Here is a 19542-nt window from a genome sequence, read left to right as displayed (position 1 = left end):
GCTTTTGCGGAAAAGCATCTTGCCAATCTAGACGTGCTTTTCCGAAACTTTTCCGTTAAAAGCATTTTCGGAAAATCATGCCAGTGTAGACGTAGCCATGCTGAATATTAACACATTGATAAGGGGGGCCTCACTCAGAGGCCTGTGGTATGGAAGGGGTCACCAGTACAAAAGTTTGAGAAGCACTGCTTTAGAGGATGCAGGGCATGGGTACATACGTTTCAGCAAGACCATCTGGAAGTGACAAATACATGGACTGATGTAGCTAAGTCTTTGTCCAGGAGGAAAAGGCAAAACCTTGTAGGCAGCTGTAGGCTTTGCTCACCACTGTCGTGTTCTGATCGACTAGGGTTAATTACGGCTCTGGAAGGGCCCTGACAGTCTGCCCTTCATTTTCTAAAGTCTCAGCTGCTCCTAGAAAACATTGCCAGAGTGAGGAATCAAACCATGACCTCATTAGTGTCAAGCCAATGCTTCATCCCAACGTTCGACTTCTTCATTTTATTCTATTGCCAAGCCGCATTTCTGGGAATTCTTTCAAGCTTCTCCTTACGCTTGGAACAGACTCCCATCAAGTGTGCTCCATCTCCTCCAGACTTACCTAAAGAACATGCGCTCCAACACCCAACCTGCACTCTGGGACTGATCCTGTCACCGCTGAAGTCAGCTGGTCTGCATTAATGTTGTTATGGGTGCACCAATCAAACTTCAGCCATTTGTATTTGATGGCACACCCGGGTCCTGTCCCCGCTCCCTCTCCCCCTGCTCCTGCTCCCTGCTCCCCGCTCCCCCTGCCATCCCTGACCCCCACTGCAGCCCCCCATCCTGCCCACCCATCTGTTGTCCCAGGCCCCACCCAAGCCCGAGTTCATCAAGGTCCCCGGACCTGAGGTGGCACTTGAAGGTGCTCCACATGCCACTCCCAGCCCTGAGTCCCCCTCTTTCCACCCCCATCCAGGTTCTCAGCCCCCTCCAACCTAGTTACTTTTATTATAAAAAACAAAATACAAAGTTTTTGCTGAAACCAAAACAGTTGTATTTATTATTTGCACAGGGAAGGGGGGAAAGGAAGGGTTATGGTGGGAAAAGTATAAGGGGGAAAAGACTCAAGCTCCCATTGGGGAGGCTCTGGGGAGAGTTACTGGGCTCCTTCAGAGAACCTCTCGCTCAGGGCCTCCCAGATGCACACCCCAGCCTGATGGGCCTGGCGGATGGCAGCTGTCCACAGCTATTCAAAGGCCCTTCCCTTGCGGCTGGCCTCTGCCCCCATCCCGGCAGGAAGGCCTCTCCTTTGCTCTCCATGATGGTGAGAACACAACATGCCGCGACCACTCCAGGGATGTTGTGCTCCCCCACGTTGAGACAAGTCAGGAGGCACCTGAACCTGGCCTCCTGGCCTTGAGGCGCCCAAAAGCACATTTGATCTGCATGTGGGCCCGATTCAGGTGCACGCTGAATTGTTCCCTGGTGGGGTCCAGGTGGCCAGTGTACGGCTTCATGAGCTGTGGCATGAGTGGGTAGGCCACATCCCCAATGATGCATGGTGGCATCTGGATGTCCCCCATGCAAAAGTCCCACTGGGGGAAGAATGTGTCAGCCTCCAGCTTGCGGTAGAGGCTAGAGTTCCTGGATCTGCGGGCATCATGTGCCCAGCCCAACCACCCGACACAAATATCTGAAAACCGTCCCCGGTGGTCGACCAAGGCCCGCAGCACCCCATGGAAAAATAGCCCTTCCTGTTAATGTACAGGGTGGCTTGATGCTGTGGCGCGCGGATCGGAATGTGTGTCCCATCGATCTCTCCTCCGCAATTCAGGAAGCCAAGGGCAGCAAATCTGGCCACAATGGGGTCCAAGTCTCCCGGGCGGATGACTCTGCGCAGCAGGACGGTGTTGATGTCCCTCACCACCTGCAGAAGGAGACAACAAAACCACAAAACCAAGAATGAGATGGAGTGCCTGAGCCCTTGGGAGGTGCCTGTGCCTTCCTCCCCCACCTCAAACACCCAGGAGCCACCTTCCCCACACTGAGGCCATCCCCCCCCCCCCACCTCCAGCAGCAGGGCTTTGTGAGGGCAGGATGGTGCAACCCCCCAGGGATAGCCCTTCCCCCACCCTCCCTCCACCCCCCACACACCTCACAGGCCTTTCCCAAGGGTCCCCCTTTTCCAGGACTCTTCCCCCCCACAGAGAGTGCACCCTGAGAGTGCCTTACCATCATAAAGAGGACCCCAATGGTGGACTTCCCCATGCTGAACTGATGGCCCACCAACTGGTAGCTGTCGGGAGTGGCGAGCTTCCATACAACAATATTGACCTGCTTCTCAAAGGGGATGGCGGGCCACAGGTGGGTATCACGTCTCCGGAGGGCAGGGGCGAGCCAGGCACACAGCTCCAAGAAGGTGGCCTTGTGTATGTGGAAGTTGTTGAGCCACTTCTGGTCTTCCCACTGCTCCATCACCAGCCGGTCCCCTGTCGGAACTGGCGTCCAGCCTCCAGACTCGCCTTTCAACCGTGCGGTACAGGGGCAAGGGCATTGCTCCCGCATCCAGGCAGAAGGACTCACAGATGAGCTGGGAGTCGAGCTGGGGAAGGACTGTCAAGATGGTCTGCTGAAACTGCTGCATAACCTGCAGCATGCCAGAGTGGGGCCATCGCATGCCCAGGGGCAGCTCCGGATTCATCGCCAAAAACAAAATAATGCTGTGGCGTCCAACCAAGCTGGGCAAACAGGGCAAGCACTGAAAAAGCTTTGCTGTCCCTCGGAGAGGTAAGCAAGCCCACAGCAGAACCTCAGAAATGGCTGTCCAGGGGGGTCCCTTTAAGCACACGTCTCAGAGGGTATGTCTACACTAGGAGGTGGGAGAGGGGAGGGGGAAACCTGGGATGAGGGATTCGAACTGAGCTAATTCAAATTAGTGCATCTAGACCTAAAAACTAATTCGAATTAGCGTTTTGCTAACTCGAACTAGCATGTCCACATTGAGTGGACCCTGCACCGAGGTTAAGGCTGGCCGGAAGCAGTGCCAGCAGGGCATCAGGTTAGGACTTAGAGCGTGGAGCTGCTGCCTCAGGCTAGCCGAGGGCTGTGCTTAAAGGGACCCGACCCCCACCCCGGACAGACAGTTCTCAGGGTTGCTTGTCTCTCTTGATGAGGGACAGCAAAGCAGTCCTGACTTGGAGTGCCCTGAGTGCCCACACTCAGAACATCACAGCACTCGGCCATCAGCCCGGCTGCACTTGCCACAGGCTGCCACCTGGGGGGGAGTCAATGGGGGGGCTGTCAGAATCCAGGAGGCCCTGCAGGAGAGCTTCCACCACGAGGAGCCCGCAGAGCCACCCCAGTCCTCCCCATCGGGGGCTCGTGCCCCATTCCTCCCTCACTTCCTTCCACTTATCCTTCCCTAGCCCCCCTTCCTGATGTAAAAAATAAAGGACACATGTTCAAAAATAGAAACTCTCTTTATTTAACAAAACTGGGGGGAGGATTAACCTCTGGGGAGACTGGGAAAAGGAGGTGGGAGAGAGGAGGGGGAAACCTGGGACGAGGGATCTGGATGTGGGAAGCCAGGGGAAGGAGGAGGGGAAGTATAAAACTATGGTACGTCATATCTTCAGTACTGTGTACAGATGTGGTCTCCTCACCTCAAAAAAGATATTTTGGCCTTGGAAAGGGTTCAGAAAAGGTCAACTACAATGATTAAGGGTTTGGAACAGGTCCCGTATGAAGAGAGGCTAAGGAGACTGGGACTTTTCAGCTTAGAAAAGAGGAGACTGAGGGGGGATATGATAGAGGTCTATAAAATCATGAGTGGTGTGGAGAGGGTGAATAAAGAAAAGTTCTTCATTAGTTCCCATAATAGAAGGACTAGAGGACACCAGATGAAATTAATGGACAGCAGGTTTAAAACTAATAAGCAAAAGTTCTTCTTCACACAGCACATAGTCAACCTGTGGAACTCCTTGCCACAGGAGGCTGTGAAGGCTAGAACTATAACAGAGTTTAAAGAAAAGTTAGATAAATTCATAGAGGTTGGGTCCATGGAGTGGTATTAGCCAGGGGGTAGGAATGGTGTCCCTGGCCTCTGTTTGTGGAAGGCTGGAGATGGATGGCACGAGACAAATGGCTTGGTCATTGTCTTCAGTCCATCCCCTCCGGGGTACCTGGTGCTGGCCGCTGTCGGCAGACAGGCTACTGGGCTAGATGGCCCTTTGGTCTGACCCAGTACGGCCGTTCTTATGTTCTTATGTTCTAAGCTCAGGGCTCAGGGTCTGGGGTCTCACTGGACTAACTTGATTTTCATGCAAACCTGCTCCTGGGTTTGCATGTGGCCTTTGGTGGCCAGGCTGGCAGCTGTCCTGCCCTAGATGGCCGCATTCCTGTGCCTAGTGCGGAGGTCATGGATGTTGGAGGCCTCCCCACAAACAGCGATGATGTCCACGATCTCCGCACTAGACCAGGCGGGCACCCGCTTCTTTCAGCCCCGGGCAGGCTCCTGGGAGCTGCCAGCCTGGTCCTGGGAAGAGGCGGAGGGCTGGGTAGCAGCAGGTGGCTGGTTCATGCCGTGCCAGGTGCAGGGTCTGCTGGCTGGGTGCTGGCAGGCTCTCAACTGGCACGGGCACTGTAGCCAGGCCATGCCCCTTTAAGGGCTCCGGGGCCGGGAGGGGGGCAGAAAAGTTTCCCTGTTTGGCCCAGAGTGGCCACCAGGGCAAGCTGGGAAGGGCTAGCCTCCAACTAGTTTGAATTAAGTGGCTACACAGCCCTTAATTCAAACTACTTAATTCGAACTAGGCGTTACTCCTCGTAGAATGAGGCTTATCTAGTTCAAATTAAGCGCTCCGCTAGCTCAAATTTAGTTCGAACTAGCGGTTTGCATGTATAGACGCTATGAAAGTTAATTTGAACTAACGGCTGTTAGTTCAAATTAACTTTGTAGTGTAGACATACCCAGGTAGACTTAGGCAACAGCACCCGGAAGTAACTGCTGACCTAATGCAATGGCTGAAGTGATTCCGGGTGGCCTTTTATGCGGGAGAGCGTCTAATGAATATGGACACTCTCTTTCAAAAAAACAGGGCGCCTTTTCAATGCGCTTCTGCAGTGTGGATGCTTTCTTTGAAAGAGCAATGAGAAGTCCTGTGGCACCCTATAGACTAACAGATTTATTGGAGCATAAAGTTTCATGGGCAAAGACCCACTTTGTCAGATGCCAGATGCAGATCTCTTCCGAAAAAACTTCTTCTTGCAGTCTAGACATACCCCATAGTTTTATTGTCTACACAGACACACGCACAAGCTGGGAACCTGGATGAAGATATTTAGAAATCACTCGGCCAGCCTGAAGCTGTGATCTGTCTGCTCGTACACAAGAGCAGGAAAAACATGTTGTTGGGATGAACAAGAAAGGGGCACACACAGTCCAAAGCAAACCCCAGCTGGCAGTTCTGAGCTTCTTATGAGAAATAAAAGTCCCCCACATGAGCAATGACCATGACATCCATTTGAAGAGAATGCATTAGCCCCCATCCCCTCTCTTTTCTCATTCAAATGTTAAGCCATGCTTAGGTTAAAAAAGTATATTTGTTTTTACCAGGCAAAGTTCCAAGATTCTTTTAAAGCAAATTTTTTATCTATTATTGCTTTCTGGCTTCCTTTAATCAAAATTGGTTTTAGATACAATATTACCGTACTCAAAAGTAAGAATAATTGGCTCTTGTACAGAGCATTGCATGGTATTCATCTGTCTCAGTGCAATGCACAAAGCAAAATCAAAGTCATCAGCCCGTTTTAGAGTTGGGGAAACTGATGCATGGAACAGCAAAAGGCTTAGCCAAAGTCACACAGCAGGCCAGTGTCAGATGAAACCCAATGCTATCTGAAAACTTCATTCTCATTTGAAACAAGGTTCCTTTACATCATTCTAGTCTAAATATAATTTATCTTCACTTCAAGTCTCTTTTATACTTCCAGCATGGTATAAAGGCACCTCGTGGAAATGAAAATCAAGTCCTAGGTGAGGTGTTTTTAAAGAATAAACTGAACTTTGTCTCTCGCTGTTTCATGGTTTTGTGATGTTTATGTGCAACCAACACTATGTGTGATGACCGCAAACTATATGTCACTTGGATTTCACAGGTCATTTTGCATTTGTTCAGGATTAAAACTAAAAAGATAACAGTTGTGTTCATTAGCCAGTAAGTGCCTTGAGAGAAGGTTTGGTCACTGGCAACAGAAGAGGTTTTATAAGAGAGAGAGATAATACAAAGGGTAAAGCAACATGATATAAGCAAACAAATGTTTTCTGAACTGTGTTTTTCTGCAAGTCCATATAAAAATATTATACAAGATTTTTAACATAGCTAGAAATTATAGCTTGACAATTTGTGTCTCTTGGGATTCTGGTGATATTGCAAATTAGGATTGAGTGAGGCATTTCAAATAAAGCCTTTTACCTTTGCTGGAAGTTCAAGTTATCATGTAGTTATTTTCTAACACAGAATACAGAACTTTCAATAGAAGGGATATTTTTCCCTTTCTATGGTGGAGTGGTATGTTTCCATGCAAAGAAAGAAATAAGAAATCCTTCCAATAAGAAATCAGGTAACATAAAAGTGCAAAATCATCAAAGGATCTCAGAGAATGTTACAAATATTTCAATAAAGGGTCCTCTTAACTGAGAATTTTAAAACATATTATTTTTTTTAAATGACCAGCTTCTGAAAAAACACTCTCTGAACAGGATGTCCTGCTTTCTAATGTCATTTTGAACATGTATGCATATTTTTCTGATTTCTTATTGATATTTATAAGGATCCTTTCAGCTGCGGAAAAGTAACTGACTCTATCCAGAGAACGAAAAAACGAACTGTGCATAAATTGCCGTCATAGACACCATATAAGAAAAAGTAGAAAATGAAGGGGGGGTTGAAATTTATTTTAGTTTTACTAATTTATCAGTCTTAAATAACTCCATCATTTTAGCATCTGAGCACCATCTGTCTGTAATGCACTGATCCTCACAGCACCCTATGAGGTTAGGCAGTTTTATTCTCCCCGTACAGATGGATAACTGAGGCATGGAGGGCCTAAGTGACTTGTCCAAAATCAAACTGCAGAGCAGGAAATGATACTCAGTTGTCCCACATCTCAGTCTAGTTCCCTGACCAGTAGATTATCCTGCCTGTCTCATCGTTGTAATTTTACATGTTTACATGTAACTAAAAGAGGTGCAAAATGTTTGTGTTGACAACATCTTAAGCCCTTTAGCACCCCTGTGTTGTGTTCATATTTCACAGATCTGTAAAGTGAGGCAGGGGGAGCTTTACTGACTTGCAAAAGCCCAAAGCAAGACAGTGGCCAAACCAAGCCTAGAGCCAGGATGTCCTGACTGCACTTTGGGCCTCAAGAGGTGGGAGGTCATAAGGCACAAAGGGTGCAGTCCACAAGCTGCACTTAGGTACAGCTGGATGGCACAGTATGGCTAATCACACCCGCATATGTGCCTGGGAATATCTGGGCAACCCCCTCTGGGACTGAGGTGAGTGAAGATTCATCTCCATCGGCTTGCAAGAGGACAGCCTGCAATGAGCCCCTTACCTTGTTTGCGCAGCTGTAAGAATGGCCACAGAAAGGAGAAAAAGCAGCCCTGCTTCCTGCGCAGTCAGTAACTCGCAGTATCCTGGGAGCTGCAGGTTTCCTCAGTGCTTTGGTCCTACGGATCCTGTATCAGATGAAAGAGCCCCAGGTCTCCTGTGGTATTTATGTGTCACTGTGTTAGCTCAAACTGGTTGCCAGCTCATCTGTATGCAGTGGCACATGAAGGCACGCTCTGCTTTACAGACGCTGGTAAAAAGGCCCGGCAGTGATGGCTAAAGGGATTCGATATAGCAGAGGAGTTGAGCTAGCAAAGGGAACCTGTGCCTCTGACAGCCCCCTCCCCCACTCCCCTTCCCCTGCAAGCCTCCCTCCCCAGCACCCTCAGGGCAGTCACAATGGAAATGGCTCAGTGCTTGTTACTTGTGGGCTCAGTGGGATAAGGAATAGCCAGGACCTCCTGACACTGACACTTTTCAGGGTTGCACTGCTTGCACCCTGCCTGGTTCAGATCATCCGATCTAAGGGGGCACAGGGACATCCCTGCCCTCCCTCTCCTGACCCCCAACTAGCACTTGGGGGCAAACAAAGGAGATGCCATCCCCAGCACATCCTTCCCAGATTTTACACAGAGCTCAGTGCATGCTGGGCGAGGACTCCAAGAGCTTGATTATTGCTGGCCAGTTGGTATCATCACTGGAGCTCTAGACTTTCTCATTGCTTTGAGTTACAGAGCTCCCATCAGCTTGGTCCTAGTGCAGATGAAGGGAGCTGGAACACTCAAGAGTCCATGCAGAGAGCTGAACAGCTGACCAAGCCTTGTAGAGGCACTTGGGATTCCTGATGACACAGCAATCTGATCACCAAGAAGATGTTCCCTATCTGAACACCCTGCTCCCATCACGCATGGAACTCAGTGCTGCAAGCAAACCGGCAGAGGTGGGTACATCACCATCTGCACCGTCTTGGTGGAGAAGATATTTCTCCTCTGTCCTGACCCTGGGATGGAATGAGAGTGAGGTATTCATGGACGATGGTTGTTTCCCAGCAGCTGATGTACAACACCATAACGGGGCAAGGGCCAGATCCTACTCCCGTGGAAGCCAATAGGAGTTTTACCTCTTGCGTCAGGGAAAAAAGGATCTGCCCTAAACTGTTTTGAAGAGGGAAACGTGCCAATATAAAGGCTTAACCATTCTTATTACTCAACCCATTGCCTTACTAATGTCTCATTAATTATCAGTCTAATAACACCTACCCAGCACTTTTTTCATCTTAAGAAAACACCGATCGATCCACCAGTCCACCCAACGCTCCTCTGAGGTAGATATGCATTCGCATCACTTGAAGAATCCAAGGGTATGTCTACACTAGCTCGTTAATTCGAGCTAGGTAGGCAAATCAGGCAACCGGAGTTGCAAATGAAGCCCGGGATTTAAATATCCCAGGCTTTATTTGCATGTTCCCATCCAGCCACCATTTTTAAATCCCCCTTAGTTCGAACGAACTGCCAACGGCTACACGCAGCAGTTTAAAGTTAATCCGAACTATGAGTTAATCCATGAGGAGTAACAGTTAATCCAAACTAAGGATTTAGTTCGGATTAACTTTAAACTGCCGCCTGTAGCCGTGGGCAGTTCGCTCAAACTAAGAGGGATTTAAAAATGGCGGCTGGACGGGAACATGCAAATAAAGCTCAGGATATTTAAATCCCGGGCTTCATTTGCAATTCCGGTTGCCTGATTTGCCTACCTAGCTTGAATTAATGAGCTAGTATAGACATACCCCAAGTTTTGTTGCACCAGATACTAGGGTACCTTGGTACTGAGTGTCTCCCTGGGTAAAAAGAAAGAGAGTGACATTAGGAAAAGGGAGGATAAAGGAGCAGAAAGGGGATTGTTTAACGTAGCACCCCATTTTTTCCAGGCAGTGTGTGCTTCCCCAGTATTTCATAGGGCAGATCCCCCCTCCTATCACCAAATCACTCATCCCTCCTTTATTTTCCATTCATGACTTTGGTCAGACGTAGCTTCTTCCCTTACCCTCATCACCTTCCCTCGCCGACCCCCAACCCACAATTAGATTCTGAATCAGCAGCAGGGCCTATTCCTGCCTATCATTCTTTGGCTGGGCTCCAAATAGCCCCCCTCTCCCTGCTCTCCCGTTTCTTTCACGAGGCAGGTCCCCTGGAATGCTAGAGCTCCCTGCAGGAGGCCTCTGCCCTGCAGTGATGAAAGGGAATGGATTCCTTGAAGAAAGCACAGTCTGCCCAAAGAAAAGCCAAATACACTGGGGATGTTATTCAGTGTCATTGCTGAGGAAGCTGCCATTACCCCAGTGTGAAAGGCTTCCAGGAATCAGATGGCTGTGTAAGATAAAGCTGCACCATACCTCACATGCCCAATCTCCCATGGTGTTGGAGGTCACTCTGGGAACAGGCCACAGTCAGCACTGTTCCTTCAGTCAGACAACACCCCCCCACCCGCTCGGTTCCCTGCTACAAGCTTTGCAACTGAGCTCCACAATAAGATCTGCTCCTCACAAATACAGAAACGTAACAAAGGAGCAAAAGAGGCATTCTGATGGGTCTTTTCAGCAACTCTGTGTTGCCTCCTGGTCCCATCTAGCTCCCAGGAGCTGTAGAGAAAGTTCCCTTCTCATGGGCCCACACGCTTAGTACCCTTTTGTCATGAATCAGTTCATTGTTCCATCTGCCCCATGGACTGGCATTCTGCCATCACTAGGCAAAGTAATGGAGTCCTCTTCAGCAGTCTGGAGACCCACCAACAGTTGTCACACGGGCCTCCAGCAGAGGCTAGAAGGAGAATTGATGGGGGTGGCTCAGAATCGGGGACAACTCCATAAAGGGGAATTTGGAAGTCCCGAAATGAGAAGAACATGGTCATGCATAGACAACCCTTCTCTGGCATCTGGGTGACTTTAGGATGCGCCTTCATGTAGCGTTCTGCATATTCTTCCTGCTGCCACTCAGGCAAGAGACTTGCAGAGGAGAAATACTTTGCTGTGTGGGAGGTTTCCTGTAATTGGAGAGCCCAATACTTCCCCCAGGGCAATGAGTTACAGCCCAGTGACGATGCATATTAATTTGGTACAAGTACAAAGCATCTGTTCCTTACCGTGCACACCATCCTGTAACATGCCTGCTGAGCTGAGATAGATTAAAATGATACCAAACCTCAGAATAGGGACATGTTTCATATCGGACAATTCATGTTTCTCTTTCCCCTCTCCTGCCTTCCCATCTACTCAAACACACAAACAGATGCTGACAGCTGGCAGAAGCTTTAGCTATAGTAGATGGTAGGAGAAGTGTCTAATGATCTAAACTCAATAGGAGTCAGGAAGCTCTCTGGCCTGTTTTACTCAGGAAGTCAGACCAGATGATCACAATGGACTTTATAAACCTAAGGATGAAACTAGTCCTGGCTCTGCCACTGAGCTTGGTCAAGTTATGGCACTGCTCCGTGCCTCAGTTTCCCCCTCAGTAAACTTGAGATCATAACCCACCTTTCCAAAATGCCTGCCGAGCTGGGAATGGGAAGAGCTATGTAAGTTAGGTGCAAAGCATTATGTGTCTCAAGGCAGACATCTGACGTTTTACAATTCTTTCAAGGAGCAGACAATCAGCTGGATTCTCCTGGCTGTCCCTCTGGATGTTCTGAATGGATCAAATTCAGGGTGAGGTCTTTTGAATCAGGGATTCACCTCCCTGCAGATGCTCCCAAGTGTGTCTGTATTTTTTGTCTTCAAGGCCTCTGATTTCAGCCCATTGTTCACCATTTTCACCTTCCCCGTTCACCAGTTCCTACTTCGAGGGTTTGTTCCATTCTCTGCCATTGTCCTGCCAGCTGTTGTAGAGTTTTGTGATGCTAGACTCAGGGTACATTCCAGTGGCCTGGGAAAGGCACTAATGAAACAGAATCCTCCCCCAGGATAGATTGGTCCTTTCATCAGAGAATCTCAAAACACTTTATCAGCGTTCATAAAGGAAACTCCCCCATCCCCACACTAGAGACTAGAGGAAGATCATTGTCTTTGTTTTGCAGGTAGGCACATCAGGCCAAAGAAAGGTGAGAGGCTCTTTTTGAAATCCTGGCTCCATGGAAGTGAATGGGAGTTTTGCCCCTGATATCAGTGTGCCCCGCTTTTCCATGCAATCTGTGGGAGCGGAAAAGAACCTCATCAGTGTCTTGCCCAGTATCACTTGGGGCTCTATCCAGCTCCCAATGAAGCTAATGGAATGCCTCCCACTGGCTTGCCAAGGCTGGATTGAGCCCAGGGCAGCAAGTTGAGCATAGAACGGCACAGCGTGGAAAGAGCAATGTAGATAGATCTGGGTGGTGGACAGTGCTAAGTGCTTGGACAGCCACCTAGGAAAGATTCACAGCACCCACAGCTGGCAGCATGTGTTTCTGTTGGTGCTGCACATCTGTAGATGCCTTAGACTCATAGACTCATCTACTTTAAGGTCAGAAGGGACCATTATGATAATCTAGTCTGACCCCCTGCACAATGCAGGCCACAGAATCTCACCCACCGTCTCCTAGAATAATCCTCTCACCTATATCTCAGATATTGAAGCCTTCAAACACTTAGAAGACCCCAAGGTGCAGAGAATCCTCCAGCTGTGATCTGTGCCCCATGCTACAGAGGAAGGCGAAAAACCTCCAGGGCCTCTGCCAATCTACCCTGGAGGAAAATTCCTTCCCGACCCCAAATATGGCGATCAGCTAAACCCTGAGCATGTGGGCAAGACTCACCAGCCAGACACCCAGGGTATGTCTACACTACCCTCCTAGTTCGAACTAGGAGGGTAATGTATGCATACCGCACTTGCTAATGAAGCCCGGGATTTGAATTTCCCGGGCTTCATTAGCAAGTGCGGTATGCATACATTACCCCGCTAGTTCGAACTAGCGGGGTAGTGTAGACATACCCCCAGAGAGTTCTCTATAGTTCTCTATAGTTCTCTTGGTACACATTACAAAATTTATTCCATGCCCGGTGGAAAAAGTTAGAGGGAACATTAGTAGTGGGAATGAGGTATTAGAGGTAGCACAGTCAGCCTGCAAACAGGGGTGTTACTGAATAGCTAGGAATCCCACCATCCTATTTTGTTACTTCTCTCCCCTCCTCCTCAGTCCACCGATGCGCCCATCCAGCTATTCTGCTTTGCCTCCTCATTTGTAAATTCTCTTGGGAAGTGGCGCTCATTGATTATATGTTGCTCCAACACACAGCACAGTGGGGTCTGACCTGCGTGTGGCATTTTGGCTGTTCTTTAATATAAATGTTAAATCGGTACTGCTACTAAGTCATTTATTTAATAATAGACTTTGAGTGGCTTTGCCCTACATTCCTAGGGGAGTGGGCTTTGTTGAAAATTAGTCTTGTTAATTAGCAAATGTAATTATTTACACTTCAGAAAGACATCATGTTCTCGTGTGATGTTATTGCCATCGAATAAAGCCTTGATTTGAAATAGCCCATTATCTTCCTAGCTGAGAGTTGCAGATATTCCTGATACATGCTATAGAGCAACTTGCAAAAATCACGGGAAAGGGCCTGCATGGTATCTTTTGTATCAGCCTGATTTTTGAAGGTCACAGACGTTAGAAATGACCACACTTAACAATTAGTGTGTTACAGCTGAGTGACCATGGGAAAAGGAGCCAGTCAGGAAGGCGGCAAGAACAGGTTGAATGGCAGGTATGACCACCTTTGGGGGAAAACATCAGGCAGAGGGAAAAACCAGCTGTGGTAAGACACCGGTTCCTCAGCGCTGGAGAAAAGATAGAAGACTTGAGGTGTCTTCATGGGCATTAGACTCATAAGAGCAGGAAGTAGGAGTGGGGGGGGTTGCTGCAGCACCCCCAGGCTTTGCACCCAGACTCTCTGTGCCCAGGTCCTGCCAACCACCCCCTCTGGGTCCTGTCACCCACAGGCCGAAGCAAGGACACCATTGGGGGGGAGCCTGTAGCGATTGTACTGTGACACTGCTTATTCTCCTTCCTGTTCTCCTATCAGGGAGCAAAGGGAAAGTACACAGCTTGCACCCAGCCCCCTCCCTTGTGGCTGGGGAGTGGAGGGGATAGAGGAGTAATTCACACAAGCTGTGTCCTTTCTCCTCTCCCCCTGATCGTGCGGGGAATGAGAAGAAGAGCAATCAACATCTCAGTGCCCGCAGCTGTAGATCCCCCTGCCCCTCCTTGTCCCTACAGGCTCTGCACCCTGCCATCCCCAGGGGTTAGGAGGCTGCACGGCAGCTCAGGATCCTGCCACGGCCTGGGGCTCCACAGACATCTCCGGCTATGGCTAGGGCTTTCAGCTCTCCTGGACCCGGTGCCATTTGCAGCAATGGCGTCCAGGCCTTCTGGTCCAGGAGAGTTGGCAACTCTGTGTGTGACCCCAGCCTGGCACTGTGGGGCACGTGGGGGGGAGGGGCACAGCTCAGCACCTGCACCTTTGATCAGTGGTGCTGGAACTATTTCTGACTCAGTAAATGTGTTGTAAAAAGAGAGCGGTTAATGAATAGAACAGGATAGAAAAGGGAAATCCCTTCCTGCACAACAAAACTCATGTTTTCACCCAAATAAATTCTTCCCAAACTGGGATGAAAAGTTCCCAAGTGTAAACTTTTAGCGGGAAGGGGTTTCAAGGAAAACTCCCTCTTGGGAGAACTGAAATGGACTTTGTTAGTGTCTCCGCTGCATGAAGGCAGAAAGGAAACTTGACAAGAGCCTCCAAGCCCAGCAGCCAAAGAACCACTCTGCCTCTCTGGTTTTGGGAGGTGGAAGTGAGCTAGGGAGGCTGAGTAGCTCCATGCTTGGGAGCTGGAGAAACAGAAAGGCAAGGTCCCTGGCTTTCTGGCCCCATATGTGGGGAGGCCGACCATCAGGTCTGTTCAGCCTGGAAATGTAGGGGAGTCTGAAAGCCAAGACTGGAGAGAGTCTGTCTGCTCATGCTCAGCCTCAGAAGCCTTCCTGGCAGGTTTTTGTCAATTTCCCTTCTTGCCGGAAGGACAAGTGCTTTCCAATCCAGCAGCCAGGGAGCCATCATTCCAATTGGCCTGATGGAATGTCAACGTTTTAAAAGCAAAATGACCATTTTCCCACTGAAAACAACTTTGCAAAAGGGCATTTTCCACCAGAAAATCATTCTGGCAGAAAATTCCTGACGGGTTCTATTGTTGGAGTCAGTGTGGTCCAATAGGCAGGCAGTTAGAAAAGCTGAGTTCTATTGCTCACCAGCTGTGTGACCTGGGATAAGTCTACATGGCTCTGATATCCATCTCACCCCTGGTCTTCTTAGACTGTAATCTTTGGACCAGAAGCTGTCCCTTACTGTACATTTGGAGTATGCCTAGTACAAAGGGACCCCAGCTTCATGGGGATTTCAATGTGCCTCAGTATCTTGCTGAACTGGGGCATGTTCACTAACAATCTTGAGACAGGTGGCCATTCCTCTCTCTTGTGGCAAGGAGTTCCACAGTCTGCATCAGACTCCTGTGAAAGTTCTGTTTCACATACTAGGAGGCAATGTTCCCTCTAATTTTCTCCATCCATGGGCCAAATAAATGTTGTTATGGGAGCTGAGACAAATGAGCCCCACCAATAGACACACGTGCTGCTGGCTGTGGACAGCTGTGAGAGCATTGCTATTCAGCCTGGCAGCACTTGACTCTCTCCTGGGTGGCTATCCAAGCACGCAGCTTACAGGGAACATGCTCGTAGGTGTCTTTCCATCATGCCAGTGGAATGGCACTGCCACAGTGGGGAAGGAGTGATCACCCACAAGAAGAGATGGGCTCTCCGATAGGTAGAAGCAATCTCATGGATAGTATATGGCAGAATATATGTTCCTAGCGTAGCAGTCCATGCTATTGTAGAGTGAGGTATATTGGATGCAGGATCTGATACTGTGAATTTGGTTCTACTTACATCCAAAGTCTGCCCATGCACAGAACTAAAATATCCATATGTGATATATGGGAAAATAACCATGTTCAATAAGGCTTCTAGCCAGTATTTTGCCCTTTTTTAAGTCTTTCCTCTACGATGCTGAAATAAATTGTGTCTCTTTGTTTCAGGAAGCGTTCAGATTAGCATGAAAGCAGCATGGCACCCAAGCCCCCTCTGCTGGTTAAAGCAGGGCCCACTAGAGGTAATTCTGTCCACTGTGGGGTGGGGAGAACTCAAACAAATCCTCAGAACTACTTCCACAGATTGTCCAACATGAGGGCCAAAAAACACCCCAACACTTTACAGTGTTGGTTTGCAACTAAGAAGAGTTTTTCAAGTTAAAAATGTGAAATTCAAAATGTACTTTTGTGCCCAAACTCATTCCCCCTGCAAACATGCAAAATTGGCTGGGTGCTTTTTAATGGGAAAACAGCCATTTTGCAGAAATGTTAGGGGATGGGAGAAGACATTTCTAGACCATTAAATGACCCAAAACACGTTCTTTTTGCAAAAGACTGCTACATATGTTCGTTATTAACACCTGAAGTAGGAGGTGATCAAAAGATAGTAAGATATTGCCGCAAATTGAAGTTCAGATAATGAAACAATGGCTGCCATCTTTAGCTGACATTAAACCAGGGATCTCCTCATCTGAAACTGTGAACTCCTACCATTTGATCTAAAGCAGTGGTGGGCAACCTGTAGCCACAAGACATTTTGTTTACTCTTAACCAAGAGCAGGGTTGCCAGATTCTGCAGTGACATGCATGTAAAGTCAGGGCATGTGAAGTGAAGTGCATGCTGATTGCACATATCGATCGTGAAAGGAACACACCCCTTCTGCATCCAATCATGTGCTGCTATGGGTTCCATCAGCACACCCTGCAAATTCTAGGTATCCAGGTGCAGCTAGAAAAATTACCCTATCCCAGGAAACCATATTGCTTGTGACAATCTGCGTCGGGTTCGCTCCCAGAGGTCCTCTTCAGGCTGTCATCTGGTGTGCTGATCATGCCACTGGGCCCACCTGCCTGCCTTCTGGAGTGCCCCACCACCCTGTCCTTCTGGGCCAGAAGCTCTGGTCTCCCCCAGCCAAGGCACAGAATTGGGGTAACGGCCCCCCAGGAGAGCAACACAGACACTGAACCAGCTCAGCCCTAGGGCTGTGTCCAGACTGAATCCCTTTTCCGTAAAAGGGATGCAAATTAGACATATCGCAATTGCAAATGAAGCAGGGATTTAAATCCCCCCTGCTTCATTAGCATAAAAATGGCTGACGCTTTTTTCCGTCTCGGAGCTTTGCCGGAAAAAAGTGCCAGTCTAGATGCAGATCTTTCAGAAAATAAAGCCTTTTCTGAAAGATCCCTTATCCCTTATCCCTCTTAAAATGAGGGATAAGGGATCTTTCGGAAAAGGCTTTATTTTCCGAAAGATCCGTGTCTAGACTGGCACTTTTTTCCGGCAAAGCTCCGAGCCGGAAAAAAGCGGCAACCATTTTTATGCTAATGAAGCGGGGGGGATTTAAATCCCTGCTTCATTTGCAATTCCGATATGTCTAATTTGCATCCCTTTTATGGAAAAGGGATGCAGTCTAGACACAGCCTAGGAGGACTCAACTATAGGGACATTGGCAGCACGTAGGAACACAACCCTCAAAAGGGACCAAAACCCCAAATAAATCCAACTTACTCTGTGTAAAAGTTTTACATGGAGAAATCTCATAAGTTTGCCCCCTTTCCTCCTTTATTATCAAGCCCAGGGTAAATAACTGTTATGGGGCTGGAAGAGGGAAGGGGGGAAGAGCAACCACTATTCAGCTCTCTCTTTTATTGATAAACAGAAGTAGTTTTACTAAGTATAAAACATAGGATTTAAGTGATAATAAGTGAACACAGACAGACCGAAGTAAGTTACTAAGCCAAAATAAACACAATGTGCCAATTAAGTCTAATACACTATTTTTGCAAGCTAGTGAAACATTTAGGGAAAAAAAAGGTTTGAATCAAATTGGATTTTTTTCCAGATTTTTTTATTCAACTGCCGAGTGCAAAGTCAGTTATTCACTCAGCTCTAGCCCTATAAATCAGTTAGATAAACTGAAAGAATATGAGATTTCCCATCCCAAACCACAGAACTCTACCATTTGAGCAAAAAGGAATTACTCCTTTAGCAGGCAGCAACAGTAGGAGGCTGTTATCCTCTCTCTGTGTGCCATTAAAGGTACAAGCATGTTATGCAAAGCAAGACACTATTGGCCACTCAACCCCATAGCAAATGCATGACTAATTCCATCCTGTGCAGATAGGCAAAGAAGATAAGCAGTGGGGGGAAGCCCATTTTCCTTCCGAGAACTGGGTATGTGGAGGAGGTAGAAACAGGAAGGCTGGAACCCATAAGACATTTTGTCCTTATTGTCTGATCCAGTCAATGACTGTAATTCTAAATTTATGAATTCATATTGGGGGATTGCTGGATAGATCTGTAATTGCCTTCAGGACTCCGCCGTATGAGGGATAGAGAGGACATTTCCCGTGTTATTGAATGCCATCTCACTGCAGACTGCACAGAGGGAAAACATTCCAAGTGCAGCTATGACATATCGGTGTGTGGGAGGAGAGGCTTTCAAGCTGCTGTCTTCCTCCGCCGAGACTGATACAAGGTCAGCTGGCGCTGCAGATGCAAATATGCCGAGAACAAGATGTACAGATGTGCTGGGAGGCAGGGGCCAGGCATGTTGGCATCATCAACAGACCTGGATCCTGGCCAAGGTAAACAGCAATGAAGGCACAGGGAGGTTCATAAAAATGTGCTTTGCTGCACAGCTCAGTCAAAATTCACCTCATTTCCACATTGCGTCCTTTGACACTTTGTAGCCCGGGCTTCAGCAGAATCTCTGAATTTTATTTATTGAAGTGCTACATAATCCCACAGCAATGATCAGAGGCTATTAGAGGCCTGAGAGTCAGGAAAGCTAAGCTATATGCCCATCTCTGCCACTGATTTGATCTGTGACCCTGGGCAATTTTTTTCATGCTTCTGTGCCTATTTGCCATACACCCCCTTTATATGCCCACAGAAATATTAATATGCTACTAATAATAAATACAGAATACATCACATTTTTCTCCTTTTAATAAAGGCTGAATTCTCTTGGGAGCCCTGGAAAATCCAAAATATTTCCCTCCATCATGTCTATATCAGCCATCTTATCCTTACAAGGGATTAAGATTTGGATGCAGTTCTTTCTATACAGGTGGTGTCTGTATTAATTTATCTTTAGAATGGAATTCCCTCTCCAAGTGCCAGATCAAGGTATTCCTAGTGACTTGGCTCCAGCTCTTGGAGTCATGTGATGAAGCAGGATAGCAGCAGGATGAGCCTCTTCACACTCTGGCAAATATCCCTGCAAGTTTTTCTTTGCCCCGTATGGGTGAAGACAGCATGAGCCAGTAGCTCTTAGACGTTTGAACTACCCCATGCAGCTCAATGGGGTGTTAACTCCAAGTCTCATTGTTCTGGGGGGCCCTAGCAATTACCACCCCAGCAAGGGACTCTGTGGGGCAAGAGAAGAGCATGCAAGGTCTGGCCTATCCATCTAAGCAGATACATTCCAGCTGCTGAGGTTGACTCTGGGATTGTCTTTGATGTCATGCCTGTGTCTCCAGCAGGGAGAAGAGACACCTGCAGCTGGTCCTGGGGAGAAAGAAGAGATTACCACGCTTCATTGGAAGAGGAATGGGGATCAAGGCCATGTCAGGTGGAGGGACAGGGGTACAGCACATGGGTGGAGCCATGGAGGTCCAAGCTAGGTTGTGTCAGGCTTCTCAGCCATGAGCAGCTTCTTCCTGGCCAACATGGCAGGGGCAGTTCCAAATATGTGTCAGCTGAACATTCCTGGCCTGTCTACCTCAGCTGAACACCACTCGAATGTCTTAGGCTGACACAATCAAATGAAACCTCTGCCCAG

General features: G+C 48.2%; 1 protein-coding gene across 1 annotated transcript in view; it reads right to left on the bottom strand.

Annotated features, from left to right (window-relative positions):
• The window catches only part of KCNJ1 (potassium inwardly rectifying channel subfamily J member 1), a 34605-nt gene extending 26755 nt beyond the window's left edge, over nucleotides 1-7850 (bottom strand). Inside the window, exon 1 of the mRNA XM_075909644.2 lies at nucleotides 7597-7850. The gene's annotated coding sequence lies outside the window, so the exon portion shown is untranslated. The remainder of the gene's footprint in view (nucleotides 1-7596) is intronic.
• Between the last annotated feature and the right edge of the window lie 11692 nt (nucleotides 7851-19542).

This window comes from Pelodiscus sinensis, chromosome 25 (assembly GCF_052426305.1).
Source record: "Pelodiscus sinensis isolate ZL-2025 chromosome 25, ASM5242630v1, whole genome shotgun sequence".
Taxonomy (NCBI): domain Eukaryota; kingdom Metazoa; phylum Chordata; order Testudines; family Trionychidae; genus Pelodiscus; species Pelodiscus sinensis.
This window is presented reverse-complemented; position numbering and strand designations above follow the sequence as displayed.